This window comes from Octopus sinensis, linkage group LG1, assembly GCF_006345805.1.
Source record: "Octopus sinensis linkage group LG1, ASM634580v1, whole genome shotgun sequence".
Classification (NCBI taxonomy): domain Eukaryota; kingdom Metazoa; phylum Mollusca; class Cephalopoda; order Octopoda; family Octopodidae; genus Octopus; species Octopus sinensis.
Window position 1 is genome coordinate 209,462,249 of NC_042997.1, and position 21,398 is coordinate 209,483,646.

Sequence of the window (21,398 nt, forward strand, 5' to 3'; positions counted from 1 at the left end):
TGATCCTGAACTCTGTCATGTATGCATGCTAAGTTATAATGTTCTCACCTACTTGTGTTGTTTATAGCAGGGATAGGACGTAAAGAGTGTAGAACGTGGTTGCCACATGTGTAGGATGTAGTTGCCACATGTGTCCAGTGACTGGCAGAAATGTTAGCACGCCGGGCGAAATGCTTGGCGGTATTTCGTCTGCTGTTACATTCTGAGTTCAAATTCCGCTGAGGCCGACTTTGCCTTTCATCCTTTCGGGGTCGAGTAAATAAGTACCAGTTACGCACTGAGGGTCGATATAATCGACTTAATCCATCTGTCTGTCCTTGTTTGCCCTCTCTGTGTTTAGCCCCTTGTGGGTAGTAAAGAAATTGGTATTTGTGGGATTTGATATTTGGAAAGAAGGAAAAGTTGCAAGGGGCAACATCTGGAGAATATTGTGGTTCTCAAACCTGGGAAATGTTGTGCTTGGCCAAAAACTGGATGCACGCAATTCTTTCCTAAAGCCAGGCTCCACAAACTTTACTTCCAAGCACTGCTATAAGCAATGAAAGTGTGTGAGGACATAATAACTCAGTGTGAATGCATGGCAGAGAGTTAGAGGCCAATCTGTGCCAAATGGTTTGTTACCATAGCAACAGTCTCCATACCTTTTGACCAGATCTCCTAAAACATGAAGTGAGGAAAGATATTCCAGTAACGGTCAACAAGCATTTGTTATTGTTGAGGATCATCATCATCATCACCATCATATTAATATTTCACCACAATGACTCCTGTGTGTAGAATTGAAGCATATTCACTACCAAACACCATTCCACATCTTACATACACCACATGTGGTCCTCCACATTCACTGTCCATGTTTCACTATCAAACACCACATGTAGTCCTTTACATTCACTGTCCACGTTTGACTAATCAAACACCATGACAAATGTTTCAACAACATCCTCCATCCCATTCAAAGTTCAAACTGCTGTCACCACTGTTGAGTCCACAAGAATACAACAGAGCTTCTACATGGCTGCTTTACCTGCAAGAAATAGAAGCCAAACCTCCCTAAAGCCATACTCGACAGACTTTAAAAGGGAAGACATATTAGATAACGTAGGACAAGATATAAAATCTCTAAAAAAAAAAGAATCAATTGGGATGGAATATCCTTGACCATGGGTCTACTTGGCCAGAGCGGACACACAATTTCCTTTGTAGTGTGAAGGAAGGAGTTTAAGCCTGTTGAAATAAGGTGAGTTAAGTCAGAAATGCCATGTGTTTATCAGGTGATAACATTCATGATAAAAGAAATGAATGGGGAAATGGGGTGTGGAGGGGTGGAAGGTGGTTGCTGCTGGTAAACATAATGAAACTAGGTCAAAGTGGTATGGTCATGTGATAAGAAGGGATTGTTACAACTATGTCACTGGTTGGGAGTTTATTGATGTTAGCCACATATTCTTTTCTACTCTAGGCACAAAGCCTGAAATTTTTGGGTGGTGGTAGTGGTGGGGGCAGTTGATTAGATCGACCCCAAAAGGATGAAAGGTAAAGTCAACCTTGGCAGAATTTTAACTCAAAATGTGAAGACAGACGAAATACTGCTAAGCATTTCGCCCGGAGTGCTAACAGTTCTGCCAGCTTGCTGCCTTCTGTTAACTACAAGGCCCAAAATTTTGGGGGAGGTGGGGGACAATCGATGAGATTAACACATGTTTGCAACATGTACTTAATTTATCAACCTCCGAAAGGATGAAAGGCAAAGTCGACCTCAGAGGAACTTGAACTCAGAACATAAAGTCAGACGAAATAACACTAAGCATTTCGCCCGGCATGCTAACATTTCTGCCAGCTGGAGCTTAACTGGCTTTCTAAAATGCTTTTAGGTGACTGAGAACACAAGACTTACTCCTGAACAGGACATCCAGCTCCGTGATGTAGTGTGGTTTGCCAGCACACAGGACAAGGCAAGTACAGTAGAACCTTGCATTACGAGTGCCCCATTGTACGAGTAATTTGCTGCACGAGGCGAGGCTCATGCAAATTTATGTCTTGAAGTACAAGCGGAAATCCGCAGTACGAGCACACAAATCGTCCCATCTTTAAAGAAATTCAGTTAATAAAACCAGTTTACACATTTCTTTTGCATTCGCTTTTTCTATAATTGTCATTTTACTTGTAACGACACATTTTCGGTTTTAAAACTGATTAAAAAAAAAATCATTTTTGAGGGGTTTTGTTGGGGGCTGGAATGGATTAATTATATTTTAGTTAATTTCAATAGGGAAAATTGATTTGTAAAACAAGTAAACCATGAGACGAGCTCGGTCATGGAGTGAATTAAACTTGTATTGCGAGGAGGTATCACTGTATTTTCTTTTGCAGGAAGATGGTTTGCTTTTTTCATTACATCTTTCACACATCTTCACCACCATCCTCTTTCTGTTCAAACTGGGTTCAAACTGTGTATCTCCCCTACAACAAGTCACCTGATCCTGTCCCCTTATATTTTAACCTCTTGTCACCTAGCATAAAGCAACTCCCTACTCAGTTAAGGGGTCTTGTCCTGAAAGTTATGTGGTTACCTCACTTGTGGTGGGGTCTCATAAGCAGCACCTGTGCTGATGCCATGTAAAAGGCACCCTGGTACACTCTGTAAAGTGGTTGGCATAAGGAAGGGTATCCAGCCATAGACATACGCAATACCCTAACCACAAGGTCAAACACACATACCTTCGATTCTTACTCTTTTACTTGTTTCAGTCATTTGACTGTGGCAATGCTGGAGCACCGCCTTTAGTCGAGCACATCGACCTCAGGACTTATTCTTTGTAAGCCTAGTACTTATTCTATTGGTTTCTTTTGCCAAACTGCTAAGTTACGTAAACGTAAACACACCACTATCGGTTGTCAAGCGATGTTGGGAGGACAAACACAGACAAACAAACATATACACACACATACATATATATACATATATATGACGGGCTTCTTTCAGTTTCAGTCTACCAAATCCATCCACAAGGCTTTGGTCAGCCCGCGGCTGTAGTAGAAGACACTTGCCCAAGGTGCCACACAGTGGGACTGAACCCGGAACCATGTGGTTCGTAAGCAAGCTACTGACCACACAGCCACTCCTACACCTACGAGTGTGTATAAATGTGTGATGTAAATACAAAATTAATTCAACCTCATTAGTCTCATCAAAGCTAATTGACCTGAGAAAATCAAATTTCAAACTTATAATGATGATGATGTTGTTGTTTAGCCCCAGGCCAGCTCTGATCAAGCAAATATATGTTTTGATCCAGTTCTATATTTAAGAGATGAGGAATTATTTACATTATTTAACATTTGCCGGATATTTGTCCTCATCTTGTTTGTTATTAACACAACATTTCGGCTGATATACCCTCCAGCCTTCATCAGGTGTCTTGGGGAAATTTCGAACCTGGGTTCTTATTCCTAAAGTATTTTTCGATGTTATTATTAACTTATGCCCATGGGCTACTAACCCCATGGTTCTGAGTTTAATTCCAAGCAATGGCTTGAATAATAATAACAACATCAAAAAATACCTTAGGAATGAGAACCTAGGTTTGAAATTTCCCCAAGACACCTGATGAAGGCTGGAGGGTATATCAACCAAAACATTGTGTTAACAACAAACAAGATGAGGATAAATATCCGTAAAATGTAAATAATGTAAATAAGGTAAATGTTTTGGTCATCCCACCTTTAGCCTTTCGGCATTTAAACTGACCACTTCCAGCCCAAATATTCTTCTTGTTTTATGCTCAAATTACCCAGGTCTGGCTTGTCACGCCCACCCTATAATGTCATTCTAGAAGCAAACAATCATATCAAAATCTCAAAGCTATGAGATAAATCCATGATTAATTCAAATCAATGTGAATAAATGAGAAACAGATTTGACAAAATAATCTGAATGCCAAAGGGTTGAGACATTCTGAAGTGGGGATGAGGAATTCCGTAATGGAGGAGGAGGAGGAATGGGAAGAGGGAAGAAAGGAAGAAAGGAAGGTTAGAGAAAAGGAAATAAAAAAGAACAAGGTGTGGAAATATTGTAATTAATAATATTGTAATTAATGATCTGAAATAATCACTTAAAATACTTTAATTCTCAGACAGCGTATAGGGGTGGGGTGGTGTCTTGGAATCTAATAAATTCCGAAAGATGTTTGAACAAGGAATAACTGTGAAGTAGATTAGTGTCATAGTAAGTATATATACACATCATAGTACGTGTGTGTAGTCAGATTGAATGGAGATGTTAGTCAGAATATATACATGCACCATGCACACAGATAACATCATTGTCATCATTTTGATATCCATGATGGCCCCTGTGCCGATGGTACATAAAAAGCACCCACTACACTCACGGAGTGGTTGGCATTAGGAAGGGCATCCAGCTGTAGAAACATTGCCAGATAAGACTGGAGCCTGCTGCAGCCTCCTGGCTTCCCAGATCCCCGGTCGAACCGTCCAACCCATGCTAGCATGGAGAACGGACGTTAAACGATGATGATGATGATGATGTTTCCATTCTTGCATGGGTCAGGCAAAGTTTACTAAGACAGATTTCCAGCGAGCGGATGCCCTTCCTGTCACTAACCCTTACTTAATTCCAAGCTTTTGCAGAATATGGGAAATGAATAATTGCATGACAGTGACAATCATTTCCACTAATTAAATGAACTTTGGACTAATTGCTGCCAACACTGACCAACACAAGTTTCCTTGCCTTTCCAGATTTTACCCCAGATATATCATATCAAGATAAATGTCAAGATGGTCATAGCTGGAACCCAATTATAGGCTGAATAAAAACCAATTAAGGTTGTTCATCATTTTTTTTTTGTCAATAGAAAAATAAATTTGACAAAGGTAAACTTGGGTGCATCCTACGTCGGTTTCCAGGTTTTAAATCATAACTTGACAGGGAGTTGTCTTGGTTCCCTATCGACAGGTCCCTCATATGAAATAAAGTGTTACTCATGGTATGCAAGTCAGTAGCCCCTGTTGTGTATATAAACAGATTGGTTCCTTGTTCTCCTATGATTGATCAAGTGATACAGACACGTCTGATGAGACCCAAATAAGGGCTGAAACTCAATCCTTTAGCATTCAGATTAATTATTCTTTTAAATGTAAGGCTCAGTTAATTACACAGTTTTTGAATTAATCATGTATTATCTTGTAGTTTCAATATTTCAATGATATGATTGTATATTTTTACAATGATGTTGTAGGGTAGGCGTGAAAAGCCAGATGAGTTTGGACACAAAGCATGCAGAGTGAATCCACTTGGCACAGATTGACCTTGAACTCTGCTGTGCATGTGCACTAAGTTTTAACGTTCTGACTCACTTCTGCTGTTTACAGCAATGCTTGGAAGGAAGGTGTGTAGCATGCGATTGTCATATTGACCATGACAGAGAAAGTTGTCATGGTGATACCTTCTCAGAGGTCTATGCAAAGTTGCAGAAAGTGTATGAGCCACACACAAGTGTATGAGAGGTTCAGACATTTCCAAAACGGCCACAAATGTCCCGATATTGACAAACATTCTGAGAGACCCACAACTAGCAGAACTGAGAAAAACATCACAGATGTGTGTGCAGCTGTGAGGGGAAATTGTTGAATCACCATCCGTGAGTTATCAGAGAATGTGCAGATTAGTTATGGTTCAGTTCACTCCATTATCCTTGAAGATTTGGGTACGAGATGCATGTCTACCAAGTTTGTGCCAAAACTCCTTTCAGCTGACCAAAAGAATGTCCAGGTTTCAGTTGCCCAAGATCTGCTTGATTGTATTGAGAATGATGAAAACTTTTTGAATACTTCTGAGCAGGTATTGTCAAGCTTTTGGTGAAATTTGATGCAGATTTTCTGCTCAACTTTCTATCATAGTCAATGCGATGATCACACGCTACACATGTTCCTTCCAAGCTGTGCTGTAAACAATGGAAGCGAGCTAGAATGTTAAAACTTAGTGCACATTCACAGCAGAGCCCAAGGTCAACCTGTGCCAAGCGGCTTCACTCTGTGTCCTTTAGCTTCATTACTATAGCAACAGTCCAGATACTTATTGATCAGACCACGTATATGCTAAAGGGTAAAAGCTGTCTACAATTTTTTCAGTCCAGGGAAATACAAGAAAATTTGACATTTTTTCTATATCTGCTACATAGATTTACATGTATCAGACATAGCTGGGACTGACCCAGGGCTAAACAATAACCTATTAAAACACTTTGATCTTTACACTCAGGTGAAAAAACAACAATGCTATTATCTGAGTAGAAAAAACAAATTAACAAAAGATATTTGTCATTTAAAACATTTTCAATTAATTCCTCCTGTTTATCCAAGACCGAAAGTTGAATTTCTGGTTTTGATGCAAGCTTCTTCTTTTTTTTTGTTTTTTTGTTATTGCTGTATGTGTCAATCTATTTCCTGTTAACAGATTGTTAACATGATTGCACAAAATATACACAAGTTTTCTCTAACTAAAGATATATATATATATATACATACATATATATATATATATATATAAAGCTGAAGTTGTCTGTGTATGGCGGGTTTGGTAGCCTTCAACTAACACTATCTCCTCTGAGACCCTGCGGCGCAAGTTGACCAAAATTGACAGTATGATAGAAGACTTGCTCTTCCTTCCGTAGAAGATAAAATTCAAATTGGACCATGTTAACACCAAAAATTATTTACATCAAAACGGTGCTTTTTTTCTATGAAAATCCCTATTTTTTACGATAAATTTGACTGCTGTGTCGCCATTTTTCAGTGTATTTCAACCAGAAAAATGTTCACTTAAAGAGAATAACAAGCTACGTAATGCAAAATTTTTACTTTTCAAAAATTCCAATTCTAAAGAATCGAAACAAACCCGAGCAATGCCTGGTGATACTGCTAGAATATATATATATTGTGGAGTCTCTAAACTGCTGGGAAAGCCTGTGTTTAGCTACACTCACACACAGGTTAACCCATTGCTATTCAGATTATTTTGTCCCATGAAATGTTGTTTATTCCCATTGCTTTGATCCGAGCTTCGAGATTTTGATGATGTGATTGTTTACTTCCAGAATGACATTATAGGGTAGGTGTGAGAGGCTGGATCAGGCCAGTTTGAACTTAAAACGTGTAGAATATTTGGGCTAGACCTGGCTGGCTAAAATGCCAAGGGGTTAAGCCATCAAAAGTGGACACTTGTTATTTTGCTCTTCTCCAACAGTCCACAATATTACAAAAGATGTCAACACATCCAGGTTTTCAGGTTAACCACAGAACCACGAGTCCTGATCTCCCCACCCCCACTAAACATGCGGATTTTCTATCTAGTATCAGAAATACATTATACAACACTAGAGGGCGCTGTGCAATAGCAGAAATTATAGGATAAACCACAATTATTAATAGTATTTATTTCCAGGTGTCTATTCTTTTATTCTTTTACTCTTTTACTTGTTTCAGTCATTTGACTGCGGCCATGCTGGAGCACCACCCTTTTAGTCGAGCAAATTGACACCAGGATTTATTCTTTGTACACCTAGTACTTATTCTATCGGTCTCTTTAGCCAAAATGCTAAGCTACGGGGACATAAACACACCAACATTGGTTGTCAGGTGATGGTGAGAAGACAAACACAGACACACAAACAAACATATACATATATATATATATATATACACACACACATATATATATGGTGGGCTTCTTTCAGTTTCCATCTACCAAATCTACTCACGAGGCTTTGGTTGACCGAAAGCTTTAGTAGAAGACACTTGCCCAAGGTGCCATGCAGTGGGACTGAACCCAGAACCATGTGGTTGGGAAACAAGCTTCTTACCACACAGCCACTCCTGCACCTATGTTTGTTATTAAAATTTCACCAGTGTGCACCTGGCCCCTCATTCTTCTGGAACTGATCAAGTACCAGTCATATACCAAGGACAACAATATACACAATGTCCACCCCTCACATTACATTGTATGCAAGACTTACCATCTTGGAAATGGTGAGGTGATGTTGCTGACCGAGAGGGACTATAATCAAAGACATTCCAGCCATGACCACCACAACCTTTTTCAGAGATAAATCTAGGACTACATTATTGAGTGTGCCCTTTTGTTTTCTAAAGCAGTAGGGGTGCAATGTGAGAGAAGATTTGAGTGTGATTTCAAATGGGTCCAAACGACCTTGTAGATGCTTGCTTCTTTGTTTGATGAGCTGTACTTATATATGGCACTTATTAGCAGCTAGATAGACTGAGCCAGCAAGAAACAGATTTCTTAGTCATGGCTATAGTAGAGTAAGAATGTTAAATTAGAACTGTGCCGCTGACACACCCAAGCCAGTGGAATGTAAAAATCACCATTCGAGAGTAGTCATTGCCAGTGCCACCTGATTGGCTCCTGTGCCAGTGACATGTAAAAAGCACCATTCAAGCATGGCTGATGCCAGTGCCACCTGACTGGCCCTCGTGCTGGTGGCACCTAAAAAGCACCATTCGAGTGCAGTTGATGCCAGTGCCACCTGACTGGTCCTTGAGCTGGTAACACATAAAAAGCACCATTCAAGCGTGGCTGATGCCAGTGCCACCTGACTGGCCCTCGGGCCGATGGCACATAAAAAGCACCATTCAAGTGTGGCTGATGCCAGTACCACCTGACTGGCTACTGTGCCGGTGGGACATATAAAGCACCCACTACACTCTCAGAGTGGTTGGTGTTAGGAAGAGCATCCAGCCGTAGAAACATTGTCAGATCGGATTGGAGCCTGGTGTGGCCTTCTGGCTCTCCAGCACTCAGTCACTGTCCAACCCATGCCAGCATGGAAAGCAGACGTTAAATGACGATGATGATGATGATGATGATGATGATGACCTTTCAGTCAATAGATGGATCAAGTGTCTCTAAGTGTTTTGTGACATTGGGTCAATGGGCAACTGCGACAACTACAACAACAATTATAGTTTTCACACAAACTGACTCTGATAGACATGCTGACATTTCAGAATCAGACACACACACACACAAATGCACACATATCCCACGACACACACATTTGAAAGTGAACATGTGTTTATGTGTGTTTTATGAAATAGCTGCATAACAAGGTAGTTAAGAGAGAGAGAGAGAGAGAGAGAGAGGGGGGAGAGGGGGAGATGAGAGAGGGAGAGATATGGGGATAGAGTAGGGGAGACGGGGAGGAGAGAAAGGGAAGAGAGAGGAGTGAGAGAAAGGGAGGGGAGAGGGAAAGAGAGAAGGAGGGGAGAGAAAGAGAGAGGGGAGAGAGAAAGAGAGAGAGGGGAGAGAAAGAAAAAGGGAGAGAGAAAGAGAGAGAGGGGAGAGAGGGGTGGATAGATGGGGATAGAGTAGGGGAGAGAGGGAGGAGAGAAAGAGAGGGGAGAGAGAGAAAGAGAGAGGGAGAGAGAAAGAGAGAAAGAGAGAGGGGAGAGAGAGAGAAGGAGTATTATTGAGCATTGTGGATTGACTTCAGGTGGTCAGTTTAGATGTATGTAGGTCTGGGTCAGTGGACAAATATATCTGGATGGCAAAGGAATGAAATAGGGGTTTAGGAATGGGTTGTAGTTCTTGGACAGAAGGACTGGGAGGAAAACATGTTCTGGGGTGGAGGTTGTATGAGAAACAGTGAGGGTAAGAGGAGGATGAGGGGAGGGTAAGGAGTTAGCTTGTTCACAGGAGCAGTGGCTGATGAAGTAGTGGTGCAGAAGACAAAGAGAGGGGACACAGTGCATGGTCGTTAGTAAATGAATCTTTACAATCGGTCAAATGAATTTCTTTCAGGGTTGGTTTAGATTTGGTCTGTGTGAGTAATAACAGGAACCCAGGAAATGCATAGGTCATGGCAGCCCTTAAGTGAGTCCCGGATGTCGGTTTGGTGAGCAAGAGAAAGAATGTCCCATAGTAAAAAAATAAAAGGATCAGTATGTCACAGTACTTTTCCATAGATATAGGAGCAGTATTAGATGCTGGACCCAGGCATTGCTCATGTTTTCCATGTTGAAGTTAAGCCCACCTTGGACCTCGTACTGAATAAGCTTTTTCTTAGAGACTATTCTATCGATTTTGTTGAAATTTTACACTTTCAAAAATGCAAAAGCTATAGGAAAAATAACATTGTTATGGGAATTTCCATTCAAATGCCCGACTGAGCTCACAAAAATCGATGCCAACTGAGCATTATCGAGTTTTCAAAAAGTTCCAGCCTTCTTTGAACTTCAGGGCATGTGATCTACCTATGAGCCAAAATTCATTAAATGGTTGGATGGTGTGGGAGGAGTTAGAGTAACCCCAAATACACACGCAGACAGACACCATTACACATTTACGCATATAGATTCCATTGTGGAATAAGGGTGTCTGTGTGGGTAACAGAAGCAATTGTGCTCCACAGAGACAGGAAAAATATTTGACTGTGGGTTATAATGGGGGCTTTATGGAAGATCAGCAACTGATCAAATCTGAAGAGAAAGACTTTGGATGTGGGTTAAGGACGTATATGTGAAAGCAGTAACAACAGCACAGCGACAGTTATGTAAGACCCAAAAGTGGGTCTAGCATGGCTATGTGTGTGTGTGTGTGTTGTGTGTGTGTGTGAGTGTGTATCAGTCTAGGTATGTGAACCATACAAAAAATTTGGGTCAAGGACATCTGTGTGTCTGTGTGTACCAGTTGCAGTGGTACATTCACAGAGACTGTAATGTCTAGGCTGTGTGAATACAGGAGCAGCCAAGTCATGGAAGAGTCAACAGTTTTCCAGTGAATGTCATTCTTTCAAATTTTAACATCTTCTCTTCTCCATTTTTAACAAAATTGTTGAGTTCTATGCGATTCCTTTCCATAAATTCTCATAAAACACCATACACAACATATACAAGTATTATTTTCATATTTGCAAACTTACGCCACAAAACTACCAGCAAAATATAAAGAATCTTTATTAGAAATCGTTTTGGAATCCTCCAAATTAAAGGATGAAAAATAATTCAACCTTTTCACACACACACATAAATAAGTATATATTTATTATGTGTGGAGGCGCAATGGCCCAGTAGTTAGGGCAGTGGACTCGTGGTTGTAGGATCGCGGTTTCGATTCCCAGACCGGGCGTTGTGAATGTTTATTGAGCAAAAACACCTAAAAGCTCCACGAGGCTCCGGCAGGGGGTGGTGATACCTGCTGTACTCTTTCACCACTCTTTCTCTCACTCTTTCTTCTGTTGGCCTGTTCGCTTAGCCAGCGGGGTGGCGTCATTCGAAGGCTAAAACAATGCGAACGCATTGTGACCAGCGATGTGTAACTACATCTGATGGACTGGTCGGTCACGTGATCACGTGATATTTATTATGTATATATATATATTTAATGATATCAGGGTAATAAGGATTTTAGAAATTTTTACTACCAGTGGCCTAGCGTATAGAAAATTTAGTCAATAGACTATATATTATTCATATAAGGTGATGAGCTGGCAGAAACATTACCACACTGGGCGAAACACTTAGCGGTATTTCATCTGACGTTACATTCCGAGTTCAAATTCTGCCAAGGTCGACTTTGCCTTTCATCCTTTCGGGGTCGATAAATTAAGTACCAGTTACGCACTGGGGTCAATATAATCGACTTAATCCGTTTGTCTGTCCTTGTTTGTCCTCTCTGTGTTTAGCCCCTTGTGGGTAGTAAAGAAATAGACTATATATTATTCATATAAAATACAGTGGACATTTAAACACATAAGAGGTGTCCATCATAGGACTCTCTATGATGGACACCTCTTATGTGTTTAGATGTCCACTGTATTTTATATGAATAGCAAAGAGAGAGGTTTGGAGATGCCACTATGAAAGGTTGCTGAATAAAGAAAATGAATGGGATAAAGAGAGTCTGCCGAATGTTGACCCAACAGAGGGACCAGCTATCCGAGTTGATAGTTCCGTGGTAGCTAAAGCAATTAGAAGCATGAAGACAGGGAAAGCCCCAGGCCCATCAGGAATTACTGCAGAGATGCTCAAAATATCTGGCAGTGTCGGCTATAGCCTAGTCACCCGTATAGTCAACCAGGTGATACACGAAGGAGTCATACCCAATGACTGGTGTAGCAGCGTACTAGTCAACTGCTACAAAGGTAAAGTTGATGCCCTGGATACAAATAATTACAGAGGTATCAAGCTGTTGGATCAGGTAATGAAGGTTACGGAGAGGGTCATAGCCCAACTACTTAGAGAGAGAGTTAGTTTAGATGAGATGCAGTTTGGGTTTGTGCCAGGGAAAAGCACCACTGATGCTATATTCCTGGTAAGGCAGCTGCAGGAGAAATACCTAGCCAAAGATAAGCCCCTGTACCTGGCTTTCGTTGACATGGAGAAAGCCTTTGATAGGGTCCCCCGATCCCTCATCTGGTGGTCAATGAGGAAACTAGGGATAGATGAATGGCTGGTGAGGGCTGTGCAAGCCATGTACAGAGATGCCGTAAGCAAGGTTAGGGTTGGCAACATGTACACAGAAGAATTCAAAGTAGAGGTTGGGGTCCACCAGGGTTCAGTACTCAGCCCCCTCCTATTTATCATAGTCCTCCAGGCAATAACAGAGGAATTCAAGACAGGTTGCCCCTGGGAGCTCCTCTATGCTGACGACCTCGCTCTAATTGCTGAGTCACTATCAGAACTGGAGGAGAAGTTCCAGGTGTGGAAGGAGGGTTTAGAATCGAGGGGCCTTAGAGTCAACCTAGCTAAAACCAAAATACTAATAAGTAGAAAGGTAGGCAATCTACAAATGTCCTCAGGAAGATGGCCCTGCTCGATCTGTAGAAAAGGTGTAGGTAGAAACTCTATAAGATGTACCCAGTGTAAGCTATGGACACATAAGAGGTGCAGCAATGTCAAAGGTAGGCTAACTGGGAAGATAGTTTTTGTATGTGGCAGATGCTCGGGAGCATTGACCTCTGAAAATCTGCAGAAAACAACTTCCGTCACTTTCCAGGGGGAAAAATTAGAAGTAGTTGATAGCTTCCGTTATCTAGGTGACCAAGTCAGTAGTGGGGGTGGGTGCACTGAGAGTGTAACTGCTAGAATAAGAATAGCCTGGGCAAAGTTTAGGGAGCTCTTACCTCTGCTGGTGACTAAAGGCCTCTCGCTCAGAGTAAAGGGCAGACTGTATGATGCATGTGTTCGAACTGCCATGCTACATGGCAGTGAAACATGGGCCGTGACTGCTGAGGACATGCGTAAGCTCATGAGGAATGAAGCCAGTATGCTCCGATGGATGTGTAATGTCAGTGTACTTACTCGACAGAGCGTTAGTTCCCTGAGAGAAATGTTGTACCTAAGAAGCATCAGTTGTTGCGTGCAAGAGAGACAATTGTGCTGGTATGGTCATGTGGCGAGAATGGATGAAGATAGGTGTGTGAGAAAGTGCTAATCCCTAGCAGTTGAGGGAACCCGTGGAAGAGGTAGACCCAGGAAAACCTGGGACGAGGTGGTGAAGCACGACCTTCGAACGTTAGGTCTCACCATGGAAATGACTAGAGACTGAGACCTTTGGAAGTATGCTGTGCGTGAGAAGACCCGGCAAGACTAGTGAAGCCATAACCCGTGGCCCCTACCTGGGACGTAGTCAGTCCACCTGTGCATACCTTCCTGCTTGTGACACTTGTGAAGACCTGTTGAGGCAAGTGAAAATCAAGTCAAACCAAATCAAAATAGATGAACATCAATGGAATCTGTATCCTTGTGGTACCAGTGCCGGTGGCACATAAGAAAACCATCTGAACGGGACCGTAGCCAGTACCGCATCGACTGGCCTCTGTGTCGTGGGCACGTAACAAACACCATCCGATCGTAGCCGTTCGCCAGCCTCGTCTGGCACCTGTGTCGGTGGCACATAAGAAAAACACCGAAAACACCATATCCGAGCGTGGCCGTCTGCCAGCCTCGTCTGGCACCTGTGTCGGTGGCACATAAAAAACACCATCCGAGCGTGGCTGTCTGCCAGCCTCGTCTGGCACCTGTGTCGGTGGCACATAAAAAACACCATCCGAGCGTGGCCGTCTGCCAGCCTCGTCTGGCACCTGTGTCGGTGGCACATAAAAAACACCATCCGAGCGTGGCCGTCTGCCAGCCTCGTCTGGCACCTGTGTCGGTGGCACATAAAAAACACCATTCGAGCGTGGCCGTCTGCCAGCCTCGTCTGGCACCTGTGTCGGTGGCACATAAAAAACACCATTCGAGCGTGGCCGTCTGCCAGCCTCGTCTGGCACCTGTGTCGGTGGCACATAAAATCACCCACTACACTCTCGGAGTGGTTGGCGTTAGGAAGGGCATCCAGCTGTAGAAACACTGCCAGATCTGACTGGCCTGGTGCAGCCTTCGGGCTCCCCAGACCCCAGTTGAACCGTCCAACCCATGCTAGCATGGAAAGCGGACGTTAAACGATGATGATGATGATGATAAATATATAGTTTTTTTGCCACTATAACATGGCTGCTCTATAAAGAAGTATGTAAGAAGTATGTTACTCTCCATTTTAACCCCAGGAAAATGTAGTAACAGAGTTCTTTATTGAACAGCCATGTTTTAGTGGCAAAAAAAATGTTACCGTCTTGTATGGTTACTACTTGTATCTTGTTTAGAGATTTTAGAAAGACCCATTTTGTTTGTATATATTCTTTTATTCTTTTACTTGTTTCAGTCATTTGACTGTGGCCATGCTGGAGCATTGCCTTTAGTTGAGCAAATTGACCCCAGGACTTATTCTTTGTAAGCCTAGTACTTATTCTATCAGTCTCTTTTTGCAAAAAGTTACGGGGGACGTAAACACACCAGCATCGGTTGTTAAGTAATGGTGGGGGCACAAACACACACACACATATATATATGTGTGTGTATATATATATATATATATCATCATTGTTTAACATCCGTTTTCCATGCTAGCATGGGTTGGACAGTTTGACAGGGGTCTGGGAAGCCAGGAGGCTGCACCAGGCTCCAGTCTGATCTGGCAGTGTTTCTACTGCTGGATGCCCTTCCTAACACAAACCACTCTGTGAGTGTAGTGGGTGCGTTTTACGAAGGGCTTCTTTCAGTTTCCGTCTACCAAATCCACTCACAAGGCTTTGGTCAACCCGAGGCTATAGTAGAAGACACTTGCCCAAGGTGCCACGCAGTGGGACTGAACCCAGAACCATGTGGTTGGTAAGCAAGCTACTTACCATACACCCACTCCTGCACCTATATATATATATATATATAAAGAGAGAGAGAGAGAGAGAGGTGGGGCGGCCCAAAAGTAGGTTTACAGTTAACACGTAAGCACTTTAAATTTCTTTTAAAACATTTTATTACATTTAAATTTCTATCTTAAATCATCATCATCATTATCATATTCATCACCATCGTTTAAAGTCAGTTTTCCATGCTGGCATGGGTTGGACAGTTTGACTGGAGACTGGCAAGCCAGGAGGCCACACCAGGCTCCAATTTGATCTGGTAATGTTTCTACAGCTGGATGCCTTTCCTAATGCCAACCACTCCGAGAATGTAGTGGATGCTTTATACGTGCCACTGGTACAGGAGCCAGTCAGGTGGGCCTGGCATCGGCCACATTCGGATGGTGCTTTTTACATGGTACCGGCAAATTAGAATAGAATAATGGTTTCATATTTGTTTATAATTAAGATTTAAACTGTTAATTTATTAATGCGAAAGAGATTGTTGAATAACTGTTAACCTGCTTTTAATTTTTTTTTTATTGCCCACAGGGGCTAAACACAGAGGGGACAAACAAGGAAAGACAAACGGATTAAATCGATTACATCGACCCTAGTGCGTAACTGGTAGTTATTTAATCGACCTTGAAAGGATGAAAGGCAAAGTAGACCTCGACAGAATTTGAACTCAGAACGTAACGGCCGGTGAAATACCTATTTCTTTACTACTCACAAGGGGCTAATCACAGAGGGGACAAACAAGGACAGACAAACAGATTAAGTCGATTACATGGACCCCTGTGCGTAACTGGTACTTATTTAATCGACCCTGAAAGGATGAAAGGCAAAGTCGACCTCGGTGGAATTTGAACTCAGAATGTAGCAGCAGACGAAATACCGCTAAGCATTTCGCCCGGTGTGCTAACGTTTCTGCCAGCTCACCTACTTTTGGGACCACCCTGTATATACATATATACATACACACACACACACTTATACACATACATAAATGTAAGCATGATTATGAAAATATATCCACACACAATCTCACGCCCATAATTGTATGTACACACATTATGTACGGACACATATTTATACACACATACATTTATAAGTGTCCACTTATTTACATATACATATCTAAACAGGCATATACACAAAAACATACAAACAGTTGCATATTTCTACACTCGTTATAAAACTTAATTACTCCTTAAATCATTAACGTTGTTATATTCTACTCAAGAAATTATACAAATAAGCAAGGTTAGAGGTGAAGCGAAACTATTCAAATATCCTGTTTATGTAATCATAGCTCGTTATAAAATGATCATCAAATCAGTGGCAGACAAGTGGACACCTGAAGATAAAGTAACCCTCACCACACACCTGTTCCCTACCTGTGCCATTTAAAAATGGAGGAGGTAACGAGGAGGAGGAGAAGTAGTTGAACATAAGAGTACAAGAGAGAGATTTATGATAAGGTAAAAAAACAGTAAGTGGCAGTATGGAGGAGGGGGAGGGGAGAGGGAGGGAGAAGGAAGAGGAGTCGGGGGGGGGGTTGTATGGTGAAGGTCAGGTGACATCTGGTTGGCTTCTCCAGATTTCACAAGTCTGGTGTAGGACATCACTAGCTTAACATAATATTATGAGAGAGTTGGGGTGGGGGTGAGAGATGAAGCAGGGGTGGGGGATGGGGTGGAAAGAGAAAGAAAAAGAGAGAGAGAGAGAAACGGAGAGAGTCATTGATATTGAATCAGAAGACTTAAGTGTTTAATTAACAATAAAAATCTTGACCTTCACACACCCCAATTAAACCGAGAAAAATAAAAAACTGGTGCTCTGTTGGTTATGACCACGAGTGTCCCATTTGATCCGATCAACGGAACAGTCTACATAAGAAATCAAGGTGCAAGTGGCTGAGTACTCCTCAGACACGCGTATCCTTAACGTAGTTCTTGGGGAGATTCATCGCAAAACAGAGTTTAACAAGGTTGACACTTTGAAATACAAGTACGACTCATTTTTGCCAGCTGAGTGGAGTGGAGCAAACGTGAAATAAAGGACACAATGCACTGCTGGGAATCGAACTCACAACCTTATGATTATCAGCTGGATACCCTAACCACTAAGCTACAAGCCTCCACCATCCCATATTAATGTTGTTGATGCAGATGAGGAATATTTTTCAGCTGGAGTCGATGTTTCCTGGGGCTAAATAGCAGTAACAATTGTCCTAACCAGGACTGCCACATTATGCTGGCAAATAATCTTTACTGTAACACAGTATTTTCTAGAAATACACCACAACCTGACATCAGCAAGAAGGAATGAATTATTTGTTAATATTCCAACAATTGAAGACATTAATCCTTTTGTAGAAAAACACTGCCTTTGTTTCAAATGCCAGCCTCCCCTGGCCCCTGTGCCGGTGGCACGTAAAAAGCACCCACTACACTCTCGGAGTGGTTGGCATTAGGAAGGGCATCCAGCCGTAGAAACACTGCCAGATCAAGATTGGAGCCTGGTGCAGCCTCCTGGCTTCCCAGACCCCAGTTGAACCATCCAACCCATGCCAGCATGGAAAAAAACGGACGTTAAACAATGTTGATGATGATGATGAATTATTAAAATAACTTTTGCTATTATTAAACTGGTTGTTGGAATATGAATTAAATTGAAATTTTGATGGAAGGTTCAAATTCAGGTCGTTTTAAAACAGGACATGTGTAGCATAGATCATAGAACCAAGGGTGGGTCTCTGGGGAGATTGATATTGAAAGAGTTAGTCATTTTAACACATAAACTCATTATGTTTGTTGACTGATGTAGATTAGAAATTTGTAAAGTGGTCAATATTGACCTCTAAGGGTCAATGTGGCTTTACAAGGTGTTATAAACGAACACCTAAAGTGATCATAGGTAAAAAGGTGCTGAGTTATCAGTGAAATGAGTTTGAAAGAGTATGGGTTATTTAACCCCTTAGCATTATAAACTGGCCACATCCGGCTGAAATGTTCTGCTTCTTTTATGTTCAAACTGGCCAGATCTGGCTAATCACACCTATCATACAATATCATTCCAAAAAATTAATAGTCACCTCATCAAAATCTCTAAGTTATGATATAATGCATGGTTAATTCAAAGGTGAAAAGCAACATTCGAGTGAGGGCGTTGCCAGTGCTGCTGGACTGGCTCCTGTACAGGTGACATGTAAAAACACCATTTGAGCGTGACCACTGCCAGTACCGCCTGACTGGCCCTTGTGCTGGTGGCACGTAAAAGCACCCACTACACTCTTGGAGTGGTTGGCATTAGGAAGAGCATCCAGCTGTAGAAACTCTGCCAGATCAGACTGGAGCCTGGTGCAGCCATCTGACTCACCAGTCCTCAGTCAAACAGTCCAACCCATGCCAGCATGGAAAGCGGATGTTAAACGATGATGATGATGATGATGAAATAAGCATTTCAATTAACAGAATAATGTAAATGCAGAAGGCAAAATAATTTTCAGCCGAATATTCTTTTCTACTCTAGGCACAAGGCCTGATTATATCGACCCCAGTACACAACTGGTACTGAATTTATCAACCCTGAAAGGACGAAAAGCAAAGTCGACCTTGGTGGAAGTTGAACTCAGAACATAAAGACAGATGAAATACTGCTAAGCATTTTGTCGAGCGTGTTAACGGTTCTGCTGCCTTGATTTCCAACCAAATATTGATGCCAAATCTAATATTCACCAAACAATATTTCACATTAAGCTTTCCAAATATATCAATATAACAGGACAGAATTTCAATTGTTCTTCATTGATTTCGTTAAGCATTTTCATTAAATTTCTTGAAATATTTCTTTTAAAAAATGGTAAAAGCACAAAAGAATAAAAGGAATTATTGTATATCAAGAATTTTTTTTTCTATTAATCACAGTTTTAAAATTTTATTTAATCCATTAACAGTCAAATTTTTTTATTCAGATTTTTTGGCATTTCCAGGTGTCTTAGGAGTTAAAATAATATATAGTATTAAAAATTCTTCATATATGAATTATTTTGGAAATTATGATAAATTTTTCGAAAAGTCCCAAATAGGGATTGCTGGAAAAAAGCATATTTATCCTTTTCTATTCAATTTCAATAATAAACATTTTAGCTTTTACAAAACTATAATATCAAATGTGAATGTGTATGAAATATCAATGAATGATATAGATGGGAAATGCAAAAAGAAAAAAAAGTTTTCAAAACCGTCAATATTTTTATAGTTCAAAAATTGCAATTTATGATGTCTTCTAAGATTAGCCAGAGCTAATAATCCTTTCTACTGCAGGCACAAGGCCTGAAATTTGGAGGAGGTAACCCCAGTGTTTCCCTGGTACTTAGTTTATTGACCCCCCCGAAAGGGATGAAAGGTAAAGTCGACCTTGCTGGAATTTGAACTCAGAACAAAGTAACAGACGAAATACGGGAAGCATTTCGTCTAGTGTGCTAACGATTCTGCCATCTCCCCACTTTAGCCAGAGCTAATAATGACAAACTTTAATTAGTAAACATTGTTAAACACACCTCTGCAAGTGCAATGTACATAAGCAATTCACTTTAAATACAATGAACAAACAGCAGGGAGACTGTTTTTAGCAGGTCCCCAAATGGGGCCCATGACAGGCAATGGGTTAATAAATCTACACAATGCGGGTTAATAAAATATCAATGATTCCTTGAAGGGGTCAATGACTTAAGAAGTTCGATGATCCCTGGTCGAGACGAACTTTCTACGTAAAACAACAATTTGCCAGACATTAATCAAAAATCTTATCTTTAATGAAAACAAAGTTCAAAAGTTCTTTCTACAAAGTTGCAGGCTTGGCTGATTGGTAACAAATGTGTTTCCCAGCCATATGGTTCTGGGTTCAGTCCCAATGCATAGCACTTGGGGCAAATGTCTTCTACCATAGCTTTGGGGCAACCAAAGCCTTGGGACTAGATTTGCTAGACAGAAATTGAAAAAAGTCTGTTGCATGTGTGTGTGTGTGTATGTGTCTTTGTGTCTGTGTTTGTTCCCCCACCACCATTTAATAACTGGTGTCAGTATATCTATGTTCCCATAGCTTAGCAGTTCAGCAAAAAGAGACTGATAGAATAAGAATCAAGCTTTAAAAAATTAGAAGAACCTGGGTTAACTCATTCAGTTAAAATTCTTCAAAGCAGTACCCCAGCATGGCCGCAGTCTAATGGCTGAAACAAATAAATCGCAGTTGTGGCAGATACCGGCATCACACAATTGGCACCTGTGCTGGTGGCACATAAAAGCACCCTGATGACATGCAAATGGTACCTGTGCTAGTGGCACGTAAAAGCACCCCGATGTCATGCAAATGGTACCTGTGCTAGTGGCACGTAAAAGCACCCCAATGACATGCAAATGGTACCCGTGCTGGTGGTACGTGAAAACCACCCACAACACTCTTGTAGTGATTTGATGTTAGGAAGGGCATCCAGCCATAGAAACCATGCCATATCAGATTGGAGTCTGGTGCAACCTTCCGGCTTGCCAGTCTGGTCAAACCTATTTCTTTATTGCCCACAAGGGGCTAAACATAGAGGGGATAAACAAGGACAGACAAAGGGATTAAATCGGTTACATTGACCCCAGTGCGTAACTGGTACTTATTTAATCGACCCTGAAAGGATGAAAGGCAAAGTTGACCTCAGTGGAATTTGAACTCAGAACGTAAAGACAGATGAAATACCACTAAGCATTTCGCCTGGCGCGCTAACGCTCCTGCCAGCTCACCGCCTTCCAGTCTGGTGAAACCGTCCAACCCATGCCAGCATGGACAATGGACGTTAAATGATGATGATGATGAATTCACACCCACTCTCTCTCTCTCTCTCTCTCTCTCTCTCTCTCATCCTTCCCCCTACACAAAGGTGTACAACAAACAGTGAAGAACACCAGGTTTGATGGCCTAATCTTGGTGAAGGTACAAAAAAAATCTGCCAGGTCTTGTGACTTTAAAAACAACCATTGCAATGATAAGCAGCCTGGACCCTGACCCCTATTAAAGATTACATATGGCCTGGGGATACAAATGAGATGCTGTAAATGTGTTGAGTGTAGTTGACTT

At 41.5% G+C, this 21,398-nt stretch overlaps 1 protein-coding gene across 1 annotated transcript in view; it reads right to left on the reverse strand.

Annotated features, from left to right (window-relative positions):
- The window catches only part of LOC115211121 (C-1-tetrahydrofolate synthase, cytoplasmic), a 94,358-nt gene that overhangs the window by 64,935 nt on the left and 8,025 nt on the right, over positions 1-21,398 (reverse strand). The window lies entirely within an intron of this gene.